The sequence below is a fragment of the Centropristis striata genome, chromosome 21 (assembly GCF_030273125.1).
Source record: "Centropristis striata isolate RG_2023a ecotype Rhode Island chromosome 21, C.striata_1.0, whole genome shotgun sequence".
Lineage (NCBI taxonomy): Eukaryota > Metazoa > Chordata > Actinopteri > Perciformes > Serranidae > Centropristis > Centropristis striata.
The window spans coordinates 30,174,312-30,199,683 of NC_081537.1; the positions used below are offsets into that span (position 1 = coordinate 30,174,312).

The 25,372-nt window shown below is 37.1% G+C and overlaps 1 protein-coding gene across 1 annotated transcript in view; it reads right to left on the reverse strand.

The window, feature by feature from the left end:
• Positions 1–1,791: 1,791 nt before the first annotated feature.
• The window catches only part of LOC131959300 (urotensin-2 receptor), a 96,246-nt gene continuing 72,665 nt past the window's right edge, over positions 1,792–25,372 (reverse strand). Inside the window, exon 4 of the mRNA XM_059324458.1 lies at positions 1,792–2,802. The gene's annotated coding sequence lies outside the window, so the exon portion shown is untranslated. The remainder of the gene's footprint in view (positions 2,803–25,372) is intronic.

A 25,372-nucleotide genomic window follows, 5' to 3' on the forward strand; every position in this document is an offset into this window, starting at 1 on the left:
CAGATTAATACATATAAAGTCTTATGAGATTCCAAAACACTGCACAATGATTTATAAATACCATGACAAAGATTTTTACAGCTTTGGAAAGTTATCACGTAGACAATCAATTTATCTATCATGAGGTAAACAGAAGAAATATGGCATTCCACTTACAAAGTTATCTTCTAGGAATTTTCCTTTGCACATGTATGATTGCTGCTGGATGATGTCACATCACACTGAGCCAGGTTCAGTTGTTTTTCTTGGACAACTTTGCATTTTTTCTGGAGTGATGGGGTGGCCCCAATCAAATGAACGAGGGGGCTGTTTTTTCAGGCAGTACTGTTCTCTGTCTGAACGCTGCCTTACTGTTTAAAGATGAACATTCCAGATATCCCCCCAAATCAGTCTTTGGCTGGAGGCGAAGCATTTTCATGTATCATAGATTTAATATCACATGCCGGACACTTTTTTTAACTTTAGCTTGACTGATATTTTTAAATTGTTCTTTTTTTTTTTAACATCCTTTTTTTTGTTTATCAAACCACAGACGCCTCTATAAGGATTTTCAAACTGCATATCCTTAGCACGTGGCTAACCTTTGGGCTAAGAGTTGACGTTGGCCTTGTACTGGATTGTGCCAATGTGAAAGATTTTTTAGCCTCAAGCTAAAAGCTCCCTTAGCCAGGGGGCTAGGTGCAGTGTGAAAATCCCTTTTGCTAGGTTTACACAGGCAGCATTGATAGCAGCAAAGCAGAATAGTGGGGCGGCATAGCTAACCTATTGTTAATTTTGTGATAAAAGCACCAAATTTGGTACATATGCACCTTAAAATATTTGGAAAAAGACTGGATATTGGGCCATCGCATATTCACATTCTGATGACTATGACTGGCAATTTTCCAAAATGGCGGCCAGCTGTTACAAATACATAGAACCTGGGCCTCCAAGCTGCTGTTCACATGTTTACAACACCACAAATATTAATTACATAAAAGTTCAAGTGAAAATATGTTTTTTGACAATGTAAAACAATAACAAATTAAAGAAAATGCAACAAAATGTTGAGATTACCTCTGCATGTTATTGTAATAAATTAACTCCTTGGTGTTCTGATGTTCTGTCCGCGGCACATTGGACTCATGAGCCAGCCGCCGGGCTCATGGGGCTGTAGCGGGCTTCATTTTCACATCATATCTATCTTATGAAAAAAGATCTAAGGAATACATTGGTAAAAAGCATGCCAGGATATCATATCGGGAAGTTGACATAATACGGTGCAAAGTGAGCCTAAAGTTTGTGATGGCCTAATATCCAGTTTTGTTCCCAATATATTAATCAACACATCTGCCAAATTTGGAGCTTTTATCATAAAATGAACAATTGGTATGATATATTAAGCTATGCCACCCCACTAGAACGGTAACGGTCAATAATGCATTTTTTTGCCATAGTAGGCCATGAAGAGTAATTTGCAAAACAGCAACATATTAAAGATCTATTAAGTACTATTATGTCATAGACTGTAAAAAAGATGGATGACGCGTCTCCACTTCCTCCCACAGGATACTGCCATCTTGCACTGCTGACATCATTTGGAGCCAGAGTCTGTGCAGTAATGAGCCGTGGTACCAACTTCCAGCCCAGAACACCTGCCCCACCCAATCAGAGCACAATGGGACCTGCCAATCATGACATTACACCCCTGTTTTATAGCTTCAGCTAACTCATTTCAACCAAACTACCCAACAAAATGAGCATAAACGTCAGTGTGATAGGAGCAACCTAAAATGAGAGAAACCATCAAAAAAAATAATTTTTGATGTGTATTCTACTGAGTTTTTAGTTTGGTCCATGTCCCATCCACTTACATGGAGGGGGCTGGACACTATACCGCACCCTGCCATCAGCGGGTGATCAAAATGTTTTAACTTTACTTTTTGGGAGCAGTGAGGTTATCCATCTTTACAAATGGAACACAGTGATAAACCTATTTTTCGCTTGAAAAGCAACGTCCTTAGCTAACTCAGCTGGCTAACCTTATATTGTTCCCACATCACCATACATGATATTTAACAAGCCCACCAATTGAACTGTAGCAGCCAATGAAAATAAAGTAATTTGCGTAGAATTTTAAATAAAGTGGGCATATATACACTGAAGAATATCCATCTATCCATCCATCCATTTTCATCCGGGGTCGGGTCGCGAGGGCAGCAGGCTAAGGCATTCCAGACGTCCCTGGAGAATATATTTGAATGAATATCTTCCCTCTTATTGGCTACCAAAAGTTCCTTCAGCAATCCTCTTTTCTCATAGGGAATGCATTGAACCACTCCCCTCTGCTGTTATCGTAGCTTCCTGTGAAAACCTAGCATTATAATGTTGCCTTTACGTCACTTGTGCATCTCAGCATTACTCCCCTTTTGGCACTGTGAACACGACTCCTCTCCAGCACCAAGAAATAACAATTTCAAAGAGACTTTCACATGTAGGCTGACACAAAGCACCTTGAGAGGGTAAACATACGAGAAAGCACAAAGGTTAAAGTCTCTGATTTGTTATGTAAGATGCTGATCTTTCTCGCCACGCCACAGGAAGTTCTGGGAGTGACAAAGAAATAGAGACGTGGAGGGGTGTCAAACAGCAGCCACCTGCTTGTCATTCAGTCTCCTGCTGGTCCACACAGAACAGCAAATACAAAAGTATCTTCTTCATTCACTTCACAGCTGTGGTGACGAGTAGGCCTGCTCGTGTTGGTGTCATCTCCAACAGGTACTTCGTGTCCTTTTTCCCTTTTCCAGCACAGCTCAGTCATATCTATCAGAGAGAGACAGGACAAGCTATTAATACCGTGGTTGTAAATCCTCCAAACACACACACACACACACACACACACACTCCCCACTGTTTGCAGAACATGTTCTCTTAAGAAACAGCATGTAAAAATAGCAAAGAAACACTTATCAGTTCCTGTGTGCATTCACAAAGGTAAGCACAGCTATTTTTGGATTGGCAAACACATGCACACACAGAATTACACACCCAAATCATTATAGCGTGATTTAGAGAGCTTAGTTAACAGGATTGCCTGGCAGTATCAGATTAGATGTGAACGGTGTCAGCAGCTGCTTTTGGTACACTGCCATTGTGATGTCACTTTCGCACCAAAACACAGTTTATCCTCATGTATTATTTATAACTGCTGCACATGAAACAGGTTTCTCCAGGATGGAGTTTTTGCAGAGCTTTGTATCAAACTCACTGTTGTCTATGTGAGGTTTTTGACAGAAGAAAAAATATTTTCCATGCAATTTTAACTTAAAAATACTGAACCAGTTATTTTAACACTATGTACGTAGGTTGGATACCAAGGTGATTTTCTGAGATTAATTCCTTTTTGTGGTTTTGGATGACTGGATTGAAAAGACAATGCGCAGCCTTTCAATGTCAGATTTCGGGGGCTGCGTCCGACATATTTCCAGAACCAAGAATCTGGCGAGGTGAGACAGTAAGCTGTGTTTTAAACTCTCTGTTTTCATGCATCTCACAACAACAGTACTACAACTAATGCTTGTGCATAAAACAGTAGTGGAAAGCTCCTTTTAAAAACTTAGCATGTGAAGCTAATAGCTAATTCTCATTCTAAGTACACACAAAAAAGTTTTTTTTTTAATCTGTTAGCAAAAGTTGCAGTAAATAACGGTAAGAAATATGGATAATATACAGTAAATATATATATATATTTTTTTTAAATATCTGTAAAATAACTACTGTTTTTTAAAAACTTTAATACGATGGTTTGTTTTGCTGCCAGACTTTTTTTAAAAACCTTTTTGTTATATTAAATTTAAAGTTTTACTGTCAAAAAACAGAAAGTTGCTTTAATTTTACATTCAGCAATATGCATGTATTGTATGTAATATATGTATTTCAATGTTATTTAACATTAAATACCATAATTCAACTAAATAATACTGAAAAAACAAATAAACAATATTTGACATTTGCACTAAATTTAGAAAAAACAAGAAAAACACTGTAAAATAATACAATATATTTTGGAAAAGAACTTGCTGCAACAATGCTAAACTTTTTGTGTTGAATTTTGTAGTCTTGTTATTAATTTATGATTCAAAGTGACAATTTGGATTCTCTTTCTGCTTGGTATGTGTCTCTTTGAGTCGGTGAAAGCCAAACACTGCAGCAAAAGTTAAACATTTTCAATGGACTGTGTTTCTGCCTGCCTGTTGCTTCCTACCGTGTGCTCCTGATATCTGACTATCTGACTTCGTGCATTTGGGTCCAGACCTTCCATAGTTCATAACAAAATATAAGAAACATTGAAAAAACGTGATCCACAAAAAGTGATCCACGGTAGTTATGTAAAACACGTAAGTCACATAACAAAATCATTTACTTTTGTTTCCACTTGGGACAAGAACCCCGTTCTCCTGGGTGAAAGTCCACCGTTTAACCCCGCATTACCGCCAATCATTACTACTACGGCCACAAGATGATGGCAGAGGACAGTCTAAAACGTAAAGATGAGTCGTTTTTTTGCTGTCTGTACAAACTATATTGTGGTTTTTGAAGGGAGACCAGTCTCTAATGCAGTAGTTCTCAACCTTTTTGAGTCGCGACCCCCAATTTAACATGCATGTTGTCCGCGACCCCCGCTCACTGAACAGAATCTCACATGCACAGTTCAGATCACCCAAAAAAGACACAAAATGACCAAAAAAAGGAAACAAAATGACCAAAAAAGACACAGATTCACCACAAAATGATAAAAAAGACACAAAATGATAAAAAAGAAACAAAAATGACCAAAAAAGACACAAAATAACAAAAAAAGACACAAAATGACCAAAATAGGAAACAAAATGACCAAAAAAAGACACAAAATGACCAAAAAAGAGATGCAAAATGACCCAAAATAGAAACAAAATGACCAAAAAAAGACAAAATTATTAAAAAAAGACACAAAATGACCAGAAAAGGAAATACAATGACCAAAAAAGACACAAATTGACCACAAAATGATTAAAAAAAGACACAAAATGACCAAAAGAGACACAAACTGACCAAAAAAAGACACAAAATGACAGAAAACCCCACAAAATGACCAAAAAAAGACATTAAATTACCAAAAAGACTAAAACACATTAACACATGAACACTTTAACACAGTGGAGACAGAGCTGACTTCCAAAATGATTTGATGACCCCCAGAAATCATCTCGCGACCCCAATTGGGGTCCTGACCCCAAGGTTGAGAATAGCTGCTCTAATGAATGAGCTTTGGGTTGAGTTGCATACGTGCAAAGAGCCACGTGGAAACGAGGCATAATTACATTTTACATGACAGCACAGAAAATCTGAATCAGAACTTATGAGGTTTCTCAAAGCTCACATTTACAAAGCTGTATCTGCATGACTCCCATTGAGATTATTTAAATCCAGTAGAAGTGGGTCAGATGCAAATTCATTCATACAGTGACGACTCATCTGCTTCACAAGATTTATTCCCTCTACGCAGATTGTAAATAAACAATTCACTGGATATACACAAATGTCTAATTATAGAACATGTTAAATATGTCACGCATACAAGACCTCAATTTCCCATCAACCATTATTAATCACACAGAAATTAACAGTGTCAATCACAGTCATTTCTATACAATAAAGATACTGAGAGAAAAACAGTACAAAGTGCGATGAGGTGACAGGTGAGTATTGCTGCTGGATATATAAACCCTCTGAAATCTTCGGCTATTATATCCGTTAAAAATCTGTTAAAAAAAATCTTTACCATGCCATGTTGGTATCAGTTTTTTCAGCGCAACCTCACCTGTATGTCCTGATAATTAATTTTTGACTTTGACTTAAGGAAACATAAAATCTGATCTTGAAAATTATGTTGAAAATTATTATTTTCTTAAGTAAGTAACCGTCCTGAAGCAGGTGACTAAAGCATGGAAACAATCAAATACACCAAAATTAAGAGCATGGGTATGAACAGCAGAACAAAGTTTAGAGATGGAAAGACTACGTTTTAGAAATAGGGAACAAATTCATATTTGGAATAAGTTATACTGTAAAGAAAGGCTGGTAAAAACAGTGGAAATATTTAATCAAATGAAGGAGATGAACTAAATGGTCCCCACCCCAACACTAACACACACACACACACACACGCACACAGATAGATGAACACGCATACATGCACCACCCCTTATTTTCCTCATTAGTCTATTTTAGTATATCTTAGTATTTTTTATTTTATTTTTATTTATTATTCTTGTTTTGTGTGTGTGTGTGTGTGTGTGTGTGTGTGTCGTTAGTTTGTTGTTTATCCCTTTTCTTGGAGATCCTCATTTGGGAAATACCAGTTTGCCTTGTATATATGTTTGTCTGTTTACCTTATGTTTTGTTATTTACTTTGTGAATATATACCTTGAAAAAAAAGGAAAAAAATGGTACAATATTGTAAAAGGTACAATATTGTAAAGAAAACGAAATGACTCATTATGTTTGTGAAAGTAAGAAGCCTTGCAATAAAGTATTTAAAAAAGAAAAAGAAAATTATGTTTCAGAACACAGAATTTTAAATATTGCAATTATGAATACAGGTTGCATATATAACATAACAGGTAAAATGAGGATAATATCTAGTTCAATCGTTTATACTAAATATATTTGACATTATCTCTGGTTTACTTGGTTGAATATCAACAAAAAAAATCTGGCATGGAGTTTCAAGCCAGAACTTTATTTACTTTACTTTATTTTTTGTCATCACGTCATGAAAAAGTAATGTACAGGTGGTTTCATGGACTCCAGAGGGTTAAGGACACATTTATTTTTTCTTCTACGTTATTTTGTGTGATTCAAGTCAGGTCTTCTCTGGGGTTAATATAATCTAAAGAAACCTCAGATATGTGAAATAAATAAAATGAAGTAACTCATATTAAAAAAGGGTTTGCTTCTTTCAACAGCTGCAAAAAAGCAAGAGAATAATCTGGGCAAGAAATAAGGAGAAAAAAAATCTAAGGAAAAGTTAAATATGAATAATAATAATATTTGTGTCCTTGGCACAAAGTTACAATGAGATGGAAAAATTAAACTGTCACGATGTGTTGCTGTTGGATATATTTAGAACCCATCTCATTTCTGGCTCTACTTCCTTCAGCATAGTCCAAGGCAAGACTTTCTCGTGTTGAATAAAGATTCCTATATGCAGCTTTGGGCATACATTGGTGCATTCTTTAAATATATATTCCTTTTGGAACACACAGTAGCACTATGTATTTAAATAGTACAGTCACACTGAATAATTTAAAGGCATAGTTCTACTTTTTTTTTTCTCGAAATAATGGCTCTTCACTTTCTCTCCAAGAGTTGGACGGAAAATTACCACTCTCATGTCTATACTTTAAATAAGTGGCTGCAGAAATCAAAGTGCTAGCATAGCTTAGCATTAAGACTGGAAACAACAAAACAAAATCTGCCTAACAGCACCTCTTAACCACACACTAATAAATATTTTGTTTTGTTGTTAAATATGTAATAAAACCAAAGAATAAAATTAGCTTTTATTTTGGGAGGTTATGTACATCACAGGTTTGAGATGGAGCGTAAAAATGCCCGTTTCAGGCTGAAACATTATCACCTTGTTTCTATATAAAACTATTAGATTTAAGCATATGCTATTTTAGCACTCTATGCCTACCAGAAAGGACAAATGTTAGGCTGTTAGCAAGCTAATGTTAGCTATATGTTAGCAAGCTAATGTCAGCTACATGCTAGCAAGCTAATTTTAGCTATATGTTATCAAACTAAGGCAGTGAATACTGCATATGCAACTTTCTGAATTATCCACATTCTACTACAACACGAGTTACATAGTGTCAAATGTTTTAGCTTAACTTACAGAAATGTAGTTAGCCTAAAACTGACTTTGAATATTTGACTTAGTGAGAAAATGCACTGCATACATAAGCTAACTTTACAAATACTTAGTTTTAGGATCACATAGTTTTCTCCATTGTAAATGCTGATGTCACATGTCTGTTTATAGGGCTGTTTCCACTACCGGGCAATACCCGGAATGAGGCGGGTCTCACTCGCTGAAACGCCCCTAATTTGAATACGAGCAGTCCGGAGCCGGCTTTTGTCTGGACTTTTTTAGTCCCTGTAGAAGAGCAGGGTCTTTTTTCTCCCCTCAAAACAGCCTTGTTACTGATTGGATAGATCGCTAAGCGGGATGTGATGTAGTACTCTACACCAGTAGTTCTCAACCTTTTTGAGTCGCGACCCCCAATTTAACATGCATGTTGTCCGCGACCCCCGCTCACTGAACAGAATCTCACACGCACAGTTCAGATCACCCAAAAAAGAAACAAAATGACCAAAAAAGACCCAAAATGACCAAAAAAAGACACAAAATTACCAAAAAGACACAAAATCACCCAAAAAAGAAACAAAATTACCAAAAAAGACACAAAATGACTAAAAAAGACACAAAAAGACCCAAAAAAGACAAAATGACTAAAAAAAGACACAAAATGACCCAAAAAAGACACAAAATTACCAAAAAGACACAAAATCACCCAAAAAGGAAACAAAATGACCAAAAAACACACAAATTGACCACAAAATGATCTAAAAAAGACACAAAAAAGACACAAAATGACCCAAAAAAAAGACATTAAATGACCAAAAAGACTAAAACACATTAACACATGAACACAGTGGACTTCCAAAATGATTTGGCGACCCCCAGAAATCAACCAATTGGGATCCCGACCCCAAGGTTGAGAATAGCTGCTCTACACGACAACAACACACGCCATTTGTGGACTTTGCTGCTATATTTAGTGACTTTTCAGACCCCCTTGGCGACTATTTTTCAAGAAAGCCCCTGGAGACAAATCCAGCGACTCCTTACTCTTCTTAAGGAGCCGCTAACGTGCCGGAGGCTGGCTTGTTAAGAAGAGCCGCCGTTAGCTGTAGTTAGCTACAGTTAGCTCTGTAGCAGTACACTGTGTATGTGCTGCTGCTACAGGAGGTGTTCACTTAGCGATCTCTGTTTGTTTACAACAAGCACCGGACACTCTGTATACAGTTAGCGATGCCGTTAATTCACAATCACTATGTTTATGATCAGCGGAGACTCTGTGCATAATTAGCCATGCTGCTTTCAGCTGCTGATGTGACACAGTTAGCGACGGTGAAAACCAAACGTCACCTCCAGAGTCTCTAAATCCCTCTGGGGGCTAACTTGTAGTGGAAACACGCAGAGTGAGCGGCCTTTAGAGAGGGCGTGGCCTGAGACTTTCCAGGTGGACACTTTCCCCCTCTACTAGAAACACGGCTTATGTCTGTATCCACTTTTATTCTTTTAAAAATATATTTTTTGGTTCTTCAGATTTATAAAATCTCAGTTATGGATCATTTACCCTGTTGGTATTGTATTTCACACCACATCAGCTTTTAGACATTTTTCTGCTGTTTGTATTGAATGAAGGCCTCTTTGACAAGTCTATTAGCAAAGTCAATGGAGAGAGATGGATTGCTTTCCCCTGCGGTGGGTTACGTCTCTAAAGGAAGATTTCCCAATGTGTTTCAGCCTCTGATTGGTCAACTAGTGTACAGAACTGATTTCACGTCAATGTCTTGCTGATAGCACTGGACCTGATCCTTTCAGCTCACATGTGTAATGAGGTGTGCGTGTGTGAGAGAGTGTTTTAGCTCAAGCAGATGCTTTTTGAAGCGATGCTCTCGTCACTCTTTCCACATCCAGTTTACAGGACTCACACACTGGAACACCCAGCGTCCCCCTGCCCTGTAAATGTGAGCGCTCTATCATTAAATGATACGACTCTCACACACTAACACACCCAAAACTTGGCACACAACAGGGGAAACTTTTTTTCCCCACTCTATGGTGCTGTTGTGGTTGGCATTAAAAATGCTGAAGGAGAGAATACACACATTTCTTAAGTCAACTTCTCTTTCTTTTTTAAAATTCTTGTCACTTCTCCAATTCAAATTCATTACAATCAGAGCTGCTGATCACATATCTGGACTCCATGATTATTTTAATGATTAAATCTCATACTGGTGTAATTTATGACCGTTTTAAAACTTTTGAAGCAAGGCTGTCTGATCAATTGATGTTTAAACATCTAACATCTGTTTGTTAGATCCTGTCACATTTTACCCACTGCAGCCTTGTTTTACAATGTGATATAAAAGTCCTAGACCTCTATTGAAAAAACATTGTTTGTGCAGGACAAGGTTATAATGGTTTTGTATTTTTCAGTAGTTTCAGTTTTAATTTCATTGTGAACTTTTGTTTCAAATTCAGTTAGTTTTAATTAGTTTTTAGAGTGAGTTTGCTGGTTTTAGTTTTTCATTTTTTTCCATTTTTGGAAAATGCTTAGTTTTAGTTTAGTTTTTATTAGTTTTCGTGTTTTCGTAATGGGCTATGTGTTTGGTGTGAGATTCAAAAAGGTCATAATAAATGTTTCCTTTAATTCATCTTAGCCCCAATGAGGTTATTAACTCTTACAGTTCCAGGTGTTTTGAAAAGACATAAAAGTTTTTAAAACATTTTTACTATAATTTGAGTTCATTTTAGTTCGTTTTTGTAGCCACAAAATACAGTTTCAGATAGATATCGGGGTTTTTTTAAAGTCTCGTTTTTATTTTTATTTCAGTTAACGAAAATGTTTTTTCAATTCTAGTTTTTCATTATTTTGTTAGTTTTCTTTAACTATAATAACCTTAGTGAGGTATAACAATGTCATGAAAAAATAAAAATGCAGGTTGAATTTCTTTGCTAATTTATTTTAAATATTGGAACAAAATGGAATCCATATATACAACATTTTCTCAGGTGACCACAAGTCTCTGGGGTCTCATCATGCACAGCATATTAAACTAGCCTAATTTTCCTCTATATTTTTAACACCTCTAATTACAACCTGGCTTGGCCTCTCTATCGGCTCTGTGTAAACAGCATGCAGTGTAGTTGGTCTCAGCAGAGTCACATATGGCTTCCCAGTTACGCTGAGGAGCACAAAATGTTATAATTTTTACTGGCTGGTCAGTGCAAGCAGTTCATTTGGGGCAGAATTTGTAATGTGAAACATTTTAAGCTTCCATTTGGTTATTTTTTGACACACGATCTGTTCAAGGACCATCATAAAGTTGAAACTCGAAGAAAATATCTGTTTCTGTCTATGTTTAATGGTGTAATTTGGGCATTCCTTTTTAAAAAAACCCCATGATTTTCAAACCCTCAGTGGGGTTGGGGTGAAACTTTTCATGTCATATTGCTCCCACCCAGCACATTTCTTTTAAATCCCCCTCCAGATACAATTTAATGTATGGTACTCACATAAAAAAAATGCAATTGGCTGGTAGAACATCTGATCTTGAATTACGAAGGAATTCTGGATTTGGCCTTGTGCCCCAGCCACTACTGCTGCACGCATGCTAGGTTGACCTATAGAAGAGCAGTGCTGGGCAAGGTTATTATAGTTAACGAAAACTAACGAAATAATGAATGACTAAATTGAATAATAAAAATGAGAGTTTTTTAAAAAATGATAACTAACTGAAACTGTTTTGTGTGGTTACAAAATTAACTAAAACTATAGTGAAAACGGCCTTCGTTTCGTCTTTTTTCATAAATAATCCAGTGTTTCTGTTTCTCCACCGCTGAGTGTGGCGAGTTAAATTACCGTAATGACACCATGTTGGCTGTAAAGAGAAACTTCTCAGCTTTCAGAAAACATTGGAATTTTCCCGATAGCGTAAACTGTTTATATATTAGTTATTATGGTAAAAGCGTCGCCGGTGCAAAACTCTGTAAACTTTGGATGTTGTGCTTTACTGTGTGCAAGTGAAAGTCTTCAATTCAACCATGAGATTACAAATCACTTTTTTTGCAGAATACATATCGAGGCAACACTGCATAATCCTTTTTGGTTGATATGAAATGTATTTATTTTTGCTACTAAACAGCTGCTGGTTAGTGAACATGCAGGAACACATGGTAAATATGTTTACTGAGACTGGGATGTCTACACTCCAAACAACATTCAAAACACCCAGAACTGTAAGAGTTAATAACCTTATTGGGGCTGAGATGGATAAACCAAAGGAAATAAAGGAAAATTTATTATGACCTCTTTGAATCTGGCACCCAACACATAGTCCAGGGGTGGCCAACCTGTGGCTCCATAGCCTCATGTGGCTCTTTAGGCCACTTTGAGTTCCCCGAGATAGACTAGTTTTCAAAATCAGATTAATAAATGCTCAATATGACTATTAATAATGTTGGTAGGCTAATTTAGATTTATTAGGCTGTTTAATTTTCATTTTAGGCTCATTATAAGGTTTGCGGCTCCATTCCGCATTCCATTTAGTTAGTAAAGGTTGCCCACCCCTGACATAGCCCATTACAAAAAACTAAAACTAACACTAAAACTAATAAAAACTAAACTAAAACTAATAAAAACTAAACTAAAATTAAGCATTTTCAAGAAATAAAAACTTAATTTAAACTAGCAAACTCACTCTAAAAACCAATTAAAACTAACTGAATTCGAAAACGAAATTTCACAACGAAATTAAAACTAAAACTAATGAAAAATCCAAAATTATTATAACCTTGGTGCGGGGCTGGCTGCTTGATTTTGAGAGTATGCTACGTGGTGCTCTGTCTCTATAGTGCTCCTACTGGCTAGCTATCTGCTGCTACTGCTAACTGCCTGGGCTGGGCTTCAGCAGGAGATCACTACTGCTGGAGAGTTGTCTTCATCAGCTGTGTAGTAATCAGTAGTGTGTTATCTTTGGGTGACCTCAGTATGAACACTGATCTCCAGCAGAGCCTGGGACCAGACAGCAGCATTGCAGAGCAGTACCAAGGTCCACCAGCCAGTAGGGCATGAGCATGAAGGCCAACAGTTTCAGCAACCCATTCTCATTCCCACGTCCTCAAATACCAACGAGGAGAGGACTCATGCACTAACATACACACGCAGTAGGACCAGCTACCAATACAAAGAACAGAGCTCAGATTACAGCACACAGAGGACGTGTGATTTCATTCTCTGCTCAAGACGCCATAACTCCGCTCGATCTTTACACAGCAAATATTTGTTTGCCGCGCTAATAATGATCTGAATCGGTGCACGGTGCCTTTAAAGGGCAACCTTTCAAAATGAGTTGTTTTTTATACTTTTAGCCAGAAACTTTGTAGTTTAATATTTTGTTGGAATGAGTTGCTGGTTCACATATCATTGATAGTCTGATTTATATACAGTTTTTATGGCTATTGACAGTGTTTTTCTAACTTATGGGGTTATGATTTTTAAGAGCAAATTTAAGACTTATCTTTTTAATTTGGCTTTTACCTGAACCATTTTTAGAGATTTTTCTGCTCATGCATCTTAGTGTTATAGTGTTATAACATCTTCTTTTTTATTTATTTATTTATTTGCTACTATTTATTAGTCTATTTATATATATATATATATATATATATATACATATATACACATACATATATACATTTCTCTCATTTTTAGTGAAAAAATCAATATTTTGACTTAGTTTCTGCATAAAAATGGATTTTGATCACATTTCTAGCGAGAAATATATGTTTTATTTTCTAAATATTCACTCAGTGAATGTACATAATCACTTTGTATGTTGGAATAGCCACGGGATATGACTGTCATTAACTTGCATTGTAGCGAAATCCGTGTCAGTTTCACAGAAATTTGAGTGATTCCGTGGCTATTCCACGGATTTTGAGGTAAGCAAATCTGTGGCTATTTCACGGATTCCTGTGAGACCATGTTGGTTTTTGTGCAGCACTTTGAAAACCCTGTGTTTGTTATACACGTGCTATATAAATAAAGTGGATTGGATTGGATTAAAGGGCAACCTTTCAAAATGAGTTGTTTTTCATACTCTTAGCCAGAAACTTTGTAGTTTAATTCCAACATATTTTGTTGGAATGAGTTGTTGGTTCATATATCATTGATAGTCTGATTTATATACACTTTTAATGGCTATTGACAGTGTTTTTCTGACTTATGGGGTGATAAAAGAGGTATCCAAAGATAAAACATTGACTGTAATAAACAAACTGAAACAAGAATTTTAAACGTGGCTTTATCCAATGTTCATATTTCTGTTATGCAGTCGTGCATCAATGTTTTGTTACTCAGACGATAATATGCTGCACATGTTCACTGATAAAGCCCTCAGAATAGCTCATTACTGTATGCCCCTGAATTTTATAAACCAGAGTTGTTTTTCCTGTAAACCAGTGTTAGAATAGAAGCAAACAACGAATGGAATAAGTTTAGTTTTCTCATAGTTTATGATGTTAAAGCCAGCGTTTCCCAAACTTTTTTAGCCGTGCACCCCATTCTATGTCCCAACCGGGTTGACGCACCCCAAATCCCCCACACCTTAAAAAAAAAAAACGAAATGCAAAAACTAAATAAGCTTTTTATAGCCATATTAAAGGCGGCATGTTTAATCATGCTCAAATGACCAGAACACACATATAATAAAATAATCACCATCACAACAATGCGCTCTCACATTTGAATTAATCTGAAAAACATTTTCAATATAATGCAACAAAGTTATGTGCAAGTTATGTTCCACTTTTAAGAGCAAAGAGGATGATGACAGGCTCAGGATCAGAGGCAGAAAGCACATAAGTTGGGAAAATTTTCGAATATTTTGAGCCGCGTTGAACAAAAATTGCCGCAAGTTTAAATGAGCGTGGAGCTAAACAACCCGTCATCATAACACAGGTTGGAAAAATGGAAGAAGATAACTTCTTCTACACTTCATGTTAAGATGAAGCGCATTTTGAAATTGATCAAAAATATATGTAAAAATTACCGAAAGACACACAACAACCAAAAATAGATGCAAAAATGACCAAAAATGACACAAAATTATCAAAATAGACACAAATTGACCAAATATACATGTAAAAATGACAGAAAAAGACACAAAACAACCAAAAATAGATGCAAAAATGACACAAAATTATCAAAATACACACAAATTGACCAAAAATACATGTAAAAATTACCAAACAACCAAAAAATAGATGCAAAAATGACCAAAATAGATGCAAAAATGAACAAAAAATGACACAAAATTGAATAGCCTGCATTTATTAATGAATTAATATTACAGTTTTTGATTTTACAAAGGAAATGTTTATTTACACGTCTTTATTGTGTGGGGGAAAAAAGTGGCAGCTCACGCACCCCCAGGGGTCCACGCACCACACTTTGGGAATCCCTGCTTTAAGCAATTAAATATCTTGAGCTATTTGAGATGGCATATTTCACTTCCAATTTAAGGCAGAGTCACACTGATATGTGCGTCTCCTGATAGGAATGGGAAAAGCTGGAAATCATTATTGTATCTCTGGGCATCTTATTTTCATGGCATTCTACAATTGGTGGAAGTCTGCACTTCTCTTAGTGTCATATGAATGTGGTTAATGCATTGGCTAGTTTATTATAACAAGACAACTCCAATCATAGTATTGGTTGGCTCTGAATTTTCTACATTGTAGTGTTTCGCTGTTTTTCTCTCCACTGTGTCTCTATGGCTTCCTGCTGTTAGTCTTGGAAGGGCCTGAAAACTTTCAGCTTCCTACTTTAAGCTTCCTACTATGAACAATGAGTAGTTGAGTAATGGCGTCCTGAGCAGAGAATGAGGCAGAACTCCTTCTGTGTGTTTTTCTGTTCTTTGTTTTGGCAGTGGGCACGTCTAAAACTCTGATTCACTGTGGCAGGACAACAGGAAGTCAGGTCAGTTAACAGCTTTTAACACTGTTAGCTCTGTCAGCACTGTTGCCATTAGTGTATGCACGTTCCTGCATGCACATGTGTAAATGCATGCACCAAGTCCTGAGCAGGATTTGGCTTTCAATTTCAATGTCAAGATTCAATTTAATTTTCGTTTTAAACTTTATAAAAAAGATAGGCTACATTGTATTAGGTGTGATATAATCTTTGCTGGCCAGTTTTTGCAATGTGCTACACTAAGGTCATATTGTCAAACTGAAATCATTTATTAAAAATATATAACGCTAATTTATTTCACCAGTCAACTCTACAACAGCAACAAAAAAAATAAAATAAAGAAAGCACTAGATGGGTACTTTAACAGCTTTGGTTTCTAGCTGATAAGGTGCACTTGAATGCACCATGAAGTCCCTGTTGGTGCGCACATGCTTTAAGTTACGTTATAGAGAGATAAACTTAAAGGGAGTTGTTTTTTTTCTTCTTTATGTGCAAGTCAGCAGTAACCCATGGTGAAAACTGGGACAAATTGCTTGTGAATGTCTTGATCCACCAGAGAGGACAAGTTGGCTGTTAGCTGGCAAATGCTAGCTAGCTAATGTTCCCTGTCTTCCTGTCCTGTTCACCTCTGTCATATTGTTTGTGAGTGTTTTTATACGTTTGGACAGGTTGATGGCTAATTTCATTGTACTTGTACCCTGTGCAATGACAATAAAGGAGATTCTGATTCTGTTTCCGATAATGTTAGCTATATGTTATTGAGCTAAGGCACTTACTACTGTATAGCTTTCTTAATAATCCACTTGTGAGTGGTGAAAACTTGGACAAATTGCTTGTGAATATCTCTATCCACCAGAGAGGACAAGTTTGCTGTTAGCTAGCAAATGCTAGCTACAGTATATCTTAGCTAGCTAATGTTAGCTATATGTTATCGAGCTAAGGCACTTAATACTGTATCTTTCTGAATAATCCACATTCTACCACAGCAGCTACATAATGTCAATGTAGTTAGCCTAAAAGTGACTTTGGATATGACTGAGTGATGAAATACACTGCACACGTATGTTAAGGTTAAATATACTGAGTTTCAGGATCAAATAGGTTTCTACAGTCCGTATACAGTCTGTGCTCACTTTTGTCTTCTTAAAAGTTTAGGTTTTTGGTTTGTCAGATCTTAAAAACGTACCCTGTCGTGCATTTAGGCACACATCAGCTTTTAGACATTTTTCAGATTGTTAAAAGATGGACTTGTCAAGGAGGCTCCCTCGTTCATTACATAATCAATGGTGAGAGATTGGTTGTTTTCCCCTCTGGTGGGGGCGGGACACTTTATATTAATTCTCTAATAACTCATAATCGGTCAACTTTATCTTTTTGTCCAGTGCCATCATAATATCTACACTGCAAAAAAGGTGTGTTAGATAAATTATCTAACACAAATTATCTGTCCATGCAGCAAGATCATTTCCCTCAGATTTAGTGTTTTTATCTTGTTTTTAGATACACCTTTTTTGCAGTGTAAGTTAGTTTTAAGTAAGTTTTAATTTGACTTTGGTTTATGACCTGCAAAATTAATGGCATTCCCTTCAGGAGGCATGGACAGCTACTTTAATTGGTTATCTGAGCACCGCTGACATAAAACATTAATTGTTGGCTTATTGTATTTTCTTGTTATCTGATGCCTTGACTGCTTTACTAGCTCATATTCTAGGCAGGTAATAAAAATTATAAACCGCCTGTAAAGGCTGTATCATTAATGCAAGTGATATATCCTCTTTCCTATAATGCTCTCAGTAATAGAGTCATGTTCTTTTGCTGTTTTAATAGCAGAGGGCAGAAAATAGAAACTTGAATGACTCTGCTCCCCCAGCGCTCAGTCCAGCTGTCTATTCACCACCTGTTGACTTGAGATTGCTATGCATTTGGCTGTGAGCCCCACCATTAATGTTGCTCCTTCATTACCCCATCTCATTTTTGCTACTGTCCTGTTCCATCAGACCTCCCTTGCTCTGTCAGCGGCAGCCAAACCACCTTACGGCCCACTTGGCACCAGTCAGGCAGCGAGGTGCATATTTGCCAAGGCCTCATCATCAAGAGCTCATCAGAGACCCTGAGTGGATCTCAATATGCTGAGGAAGTATTGCTTCACTGACTGACAGTGGTTTCCATTGCTGTTTCCTGGAACTTCACAGATGTTAAAAGAAGCAACCCTCTGTTTGCTTGCTTGGTACATGCCACATCTTTAAATAATTGTCTTACTTGACAGATGGAAGCTTAAAGGATGTTTTAGCCTTGCTTCTGACAGGATTTGGCAAAAGCCTAATCTACCAGCTAGCCCCGCTACCGCTCACTGCTGTAACGCCGATGATCTCGCTACGAGCCACATCCTGCAGAAAAACGTTGCAGAAGCAGAATTGAGCATTTTAGTCTCAAAGTAGAGATGGGCTAGTCTGGCTATATAAACATCAATTTCTGTTGCTCTACATACGTCATCTGGTAATAACTGATATGATTGGCTAAGAGCTACGTATAGACGCTTATGATAGACATTCGGATCGGCCAATAAACGGCTCTGGAGGATCGTAAACCACGCCTCCTCTATGGAGAAATGAATTGCTGGTGGGCAGACTAGATGTCATTTGTGATATAGTCTGGCGTTAGCTGAATTACTTGGTACCATTAGCCTGGCTAAGACTTTGGATACCTGGCCCCAAACAGAGGGAAACTCCCACATCATATGTCTGTAACATCCTATTGCGTTAAATTGGCAGATATTACAGCTTGGACTTGGTATCAGTTTCATGCGAAACCTAGTGACAGGCGGTCTTATGATATTCGAAGTGTTTAGCTTGCAGGGACTCAGTTGACTGCTCAGTCTAAGCATATTAGCAGTAGAGCTGAATCCCCTGCATGGCAGAGCTGGCAGAAAGATTAACAGTGTAATTACTGTGGTTATCAGAGCTGGTATTAGTATTTATTACACTGCTTTGTTGAGTACATTTTCTAATTGTGCAATTAACACGTGCCAGGCTCTGTTGTAGAGAGGGTGGACAACCAAGGGGTCTTACTACAAAACAAAGTAAACAGTAGTTAATGTGGAGATTTTAATCATGCACATGATGTTTGTCAGGTTTGTTGTCTGTATAAGATAATAAGTTATGTATTAACTCTCTGTCGCTGAAGCTACCATGTGTACTCAAGAAATATAGTTATAGTTAGTGAGTGGTTTCACACTAGGGCTACACTGGCATACACTGAAAAAGGTGTGTTTAAAAACAAGATAAAAACACTAAATCTGAGGGAAATTAACTTGCCGCATGGACAGATAATTTCACTTGACAAGATTTCTTAAATTAAGACTTTTAAATCTAGAAATAAGTATGATGTACGCTTAAAATAAGGACTTAACTCTTAAAACAAGATAAATTAAAGCTGCAAGCAGCGATGAACTGGCCCGAGCAGAGTGCACTGCAAATGATTTGTTTCTTACCAAGATAAAAAAAAAACAACTTTAGATTTAGAAGTGTTAGATAATTTATCTTGTTTTTACGTTTTAAACTTTATAAAAAAGATAGGCTACATTGTATTAGGTGTGAGTTTTTGCAATGTGCTACACTAAGGCCATATTGTCAAACTGAAATAATTTGTTAAAAATGTTATAACATTAATTTATTTTACCAGTCAACTGTACAACAGCAACAAAAAAACAAACACGAGATGGGTACTTTACATCAACAACTTTGGTTTCTAGCTTATAAGGTGCACTTGAATGCACCATGAAGTCCCTGTTGGTGCGCACGCACTTTAAGTTACGTTGTTTACATAAACTTACAGGGAGTCGTTTTTTTTCTTCTTTATGCACAAGTCAGCAGTAACTCATAGTGAAAACTGGGACAAATTGCTTGTGAATGTCTCTGTACACCAGAGAGGACAAGTCGGCTGTTAGCTAGCAAATGTTAGTTACAGTATATCTTAGCTAGCTAATGTTAGCTATAAGTTATCAAGCTAAGGCACTTAATACTCTATAGCTTTCTGAATAATCCCCATTTTACCACAGCAGGAGCTACATAATGTCAATGTAGCTGAATCAAAACTTTTGAGTTTTTGAAATTATTTATTTATTTATAATTAAGTAGCCTTGTAATAAGTGGGATATTATACATAATTGCATTATTGCAACAAGAACCCAATGTGCATCACACTGTCTGGGCTCTTTTTTTTGCTTTTTTTTTTGCCATTTGTCATTTACATATCTCACACACCCTGGACTGCATTCAACCTCTGAGGCAACCAGTTTAAATTATAAATACATTACTCTACTTTTGGACTAAGAGAGGTGCTGGTAGATTAATGTTATCTGTGTGTGTTTGGTCCTGGGTGTGATATTGGCTAAACGTCTGGATAAAAGATGGGTTAAAAGTTTGTGTTCCAGTTCTTGCACCATGAGGGTTTGTGTGTCAGTGCTGCTGGCTCCCTGACTGTTACGGCTTCTGCTTCTCGCTCCCTCTCTGGCAGGACATGCAGACCTGGCTTATCCTACCTGGCTTAACACACTGGCGGGTTCTTATCTCCAGCTTGCAGCACTGCAGGCTTCATCCACACATACAATTTCACCAAAGCACACAGACCACTAATAATGGGAGCATGTCGATATATTGTGTGTGCACATGTGCATCTGTTTACACATGCAAGCTTCTCGGATAGAAAAATTCAAACTTAATTTATTCATATTCAAATTATGCGCTGCATGAATACTTTATATAGCTGATGAAAGACGTATTATTTAATTTAATCAGATGCTTGCAGAAAATATGTGTAATTTTAATTCACATGAACATGTGTGTTAATTTAGTTCAGTTTGCCAGTTATCCTCTGAAATAAGACAGCTCCAGTCTGTTTCCCCATTATTACCACATTAGAAAACCCAAATATTCAAACAGATTAGGGGAGCTATGTCAGCGTTTGTGCTGAAGAAGATTTACATTTTTAAAGATTTTCATTAAATAGGAGCCAGTGTTTTGATATTACTTACTACTTTGGCACTTTATCAGCAAAATCCATTCAATAAATTTATATTGTGTAATTACCTCTTTATTTAGTAGTTTTCTTACTCAGTGGTGGAGTCTGCCAACCAAATTAACCGACATACACAGGGAGAAATTCAGAGGAAACAATGCTGCATCTAATCCAACTCCACAGTTTGTGGTTTTATCTAATTGAAGCCATAGTGGGTATGCCTATAATTTATTAGAAAACATTATAAAAAATAAACTTTTTTAACAGAATGTGAAGTAGAGTTATGTCAGTATGACAAAGACATCTATGTATTCTAATTATAAAATAGCTAATCAGCTGCCCCGTTCCGTCCTTGTTTGTAATACCACTTGTTTCTAGAAAAATAGAAATTCCAGGCTGACATCAGAGAGGAAAAAGCAGTAGCAACAATAGCAGCTTTAAAAATAAAACCAAAGATAAGACTTACAGTCAAGCTAAGATCCTGCATCAAAGACACTCTTAATGGACAGGGCCCAGGAGATTACTCACTCAGCGGAGGCTCGTGAGAAGAAGAGGCGAGGCAGGTAAGCCAGGATTCAGTATAGTCTACGCCTCGCAGAAACCTGCAGTACAATGTCTTTAATGCCAACAGCCTCTCTCATCAACAAGCGGAATGACATGAGACTGCAGATTACTGTCACACCGCAGTAAGGTGGTGTTTTATTTTGTGATCTGGTCTTGTTATTTCCTGTTTTATTTTGAAATAGTAACTCTCTACTCTCGTTTCAGGTCACTTGTCCTTCCCTGTGTGTCATCTGTCTGATTGTCTCCCCTAATTACCAATTGTGTTCACCTGGTGCTCCCTTCCCTCCATGTGTTCCTATAGTCTGTGTTCACCTGGTGCTCCCTTCCCTCCATGTGTTCCAATAGTCTGTGTTCACCTGGTGCTCCCTTCCCTCCATGTGTTCCTATAGTCTGTGTTCACCGGGTGCTCCCTTCCCTCCATGTGTTCCTATAGTCTGTGTTCACCTGGTGCTCCCTTCCCTCCATGTGTTCCAATAGTCTGTGTTCACCTGGTGCTCCCTTCCCTCCATGTGTTCCAATAGTCTGTGTTTTCTCTTGTCTTGGTCCAGTGTGTTTGACCCGTCACCATACCAGCCACTTATCTCCTTCTTGCCACAGCTTGTCTTGTTTTTCTCCCTTTTGGATTCCTCACAATAGTGATTTTTCTTTGTAATTTATTAGTTAAGCGCAATTCTTAGTTTCATAGTTTTTTTGAGTCAGCCGTTTTGTTTTTCCTCCTTTTGGAGTGATTTTGTGTTCTTTATCATTTTTCCCCCTTTAGTCCTGATCCAGTTATTCATAGTGTTTTAGTAGAATCTTTTATTTTTCCTATCAGGTTTTGTTCCTCCCTTTTGGAGCGCTTTCAGTTTGTACTGAAACTCCACCAGTACAAACTGAAAGTACTCCAACTATATATTTAGTTTATTAGTGTAGATAGGTTCAGTGTTTTTCCTCCTTTGGAGCGACTTTTCTTTGTTTAGTTTTTACTCAGAGTCAGGTGTTTCGTAGCCCTTTTCTTTCACTCTGTGAGGACTTACCCTGCTGCATTCTTTGAATAAAGAAACTTTTAAGTTCACCTGCTCTGCATCTGAGTCCTGACTTGAGCCCGACCTGACAATTACCAGCTGTGTTATCGCTGTACGACACATCCCAGACTCATCGTCTCAAATACAGACCCCCAGCCGACTCCACATTGCATCTGCCTGTACCTCTATCTCTGCATGGCTGTTAGACTCTATGTGCTCTGCTGAGCAAGTGATTTCCACTGGGATGGAGCCAATCTATCCAGTAACCCGTCCACAGCAACAGCCTATTGAAGACAGAATCCCAGTTGGGGTTGTCGGCCTTAATTTTACCTTAAAAAGTTTTCTATACATTTTTGAGGACAGGCAAGGTTTGTTTCATGTCTATGATGTGACACAACCTTACATAGTGATAAAAGATATTTTTTGGAGCATGTGGCCAGATCTTAAATATTGCCCCTTGAACCAAGCTGGGGATGCAGATGCAGTCATTAAGTATTCATAAAGCATTTCAACCTCAGGATGTTTACCAATTGGTTGTATGTGGCGGTTAACAAATTCTACTGAAAAATAGCAATTAATTACATCACCTAATGCTGCATTTTTTTCTGTTTCATTCTCTATATTAATTACAATATGTATATATCACAGAAGCAAAGTTTACACTTGGAAATCCTATTAATAATACTTGCATCCTAGCTGATGACATTTAATGAAGATAGATGTGTGTGCATACAGATACAGTAAGCCTCAGTATCTTTTGAACAAACCAAGATAAAGGTGTTTATGGGAATTCATAGCCCAGTGGAAAATGGATGAGAGACACCCTGCTATGGCAAGAGTGCCGAATAGTCATGCACTGCAAAAAAGGTGTGTCTAAAAACACTTAATCTGAGGGAAATGATCTTGCTGCATGGACAGATAATTTCACTTGACAAAATTTCTTAAATTAAGATGATTAAATCTAGAAATAAGCATGTTGAACGCTTAAAATAAGAAATTAACTCTTAAAACAAGATAAATTAAAGCTGCAAGCAGCGATGAACTGGCCCGAGCAGAGTTACCTGACAATTATTTGTTTCTTACCAAGATAAAAAAAAAATAGATTTAGAAGTGTTGGATAATTTATAATGTTTTAAGAGTTAATTTCTTTTTCTTTTTTCTTTTTTAGTGTTCAACATGCTTATTTCTAGATGTAATAATCTTAATTTAAGAAATCTTGTCAAGTGAAATTATCTGTCCATGCAGCAAGATCATTTCCCTCAGATTTAGTGTCTTTATCTTGTTTTTAGATTACGTTTTTTGCAGTGTGAAAGGAACAATTTACACCATAAATTAAAGTTACTGATTTTTAAAATTTTGTTTTAATAATGTAACCTATCAAAGTTAAAAAGCAAGAATCATATTGTTTAAATGTGAATATTTACATGACACAGAATCTTTAAAATGAAGTGTGCTCATTAAATAAAGGCAGAATTATTATGTGTGATGGTGCCTTCATATTGTATTGTCATAAAGAGGTTAAGTCTTTGTGCAGCAACATGTGACTATTTGAGTACATGTGCCAAAGTCTCCTCATGAGACTCCACGTCACTGACTAGAGGGGTATGATAATGTCTCTTCCTGAGCCTGAACAGTTCCAATAAAAGCAGTAAAGATCAGAAGAACCCCTCTACGTGTCTATATCCGCCTGGGTGCTTTTACAGGGTACCGCAGTATGGCTGAGGTTTTGTTCCAGAAGAGAACAAAGGAAGGTAAGGAAAGGTCGCAGGAAAAGCTTCCTTTAAAAGCAGGAAAGAAGGAAAATTGTAATGATGCCTGCATCACAGGGAGATGGGACAGAGCACTCCAGGGATACGTCAAAGAGAAACCCTCAACTTCGCAACAAGGGCAACCCTTTGATTGTGGCACATATTTAAAATGTCACTTCATCAAACTCTAGTACATCAACGGGGAACCTCAACACACATCTGCCTGTGTAAATCAAAGAATTCCCAGACTTTGTTTTGGTGCTTTTAATGTATTTCGTGTCCCAGAGTAGAACTCAAAGAAACTTTGACAAGCCTGGCTCAACTGTTGATGAGGCTCCCTGCAGAGCTGTTCAACATATCCTCTTAAAAGGGTCTGTATGACGCACCAAAACTATGGTTAATCCTTAGAAGTCTAAGCATTCACATTACTTAACCCTTTGGAGTTTGAGGCTATTTTGTCGGTTTTTGACTCCTTTTCATTCTGCCTGTATAAACCACTTCAAAATCTTTACCATGACGCGTTGGTATCAATGTTTTCAGCACAACCTCACCTATATGACCTGATTATTTTTTCATTTTGACCTACTGGATCAACATTTTGAACACAAAAACACACACAAAAACACAAAAAAATGACAAAAAAACACACGTAAAACAAATAAAACATGAAAAACAAACCAAAAACACACACACAATTACAAAAAACACATACAAACACACTCAAAACACACCAAAAACATAATAAAAACAAACCTGGTCTCACAGGAATCCGTGAAATAGCCACGGATTCGCTTATCTCATAATCCGTGGAATAGCCACGGAATCACTCAAATTTCCATGAAACTGACACGGATTTCGCTACAATGCAAGTTAATGACAATCATATCCCGTGGCTATTCCATGGATATTTTTTCCTATTGGTTTGTTCCAAGTCATGTGACTTTTAAGGTCCTGGCGGTCAGAACAAAAAACATGGCAGACAGTTCTGAAAAACTCAATATTTTGACTTTGTTTCTGCATAAAAATGGATTTTGATCACATTTCTAGCGAGAAATATATGTTTTATTTTCTAAATATCCACTCAGTGAATGTACATAATCACTTTGTATGTTGGAATAGCCACGGGATGCATTGTAGCGAAATCTGTGTCAGTTTCACGGAAATTTGAGTGATTCCATGGCTATTC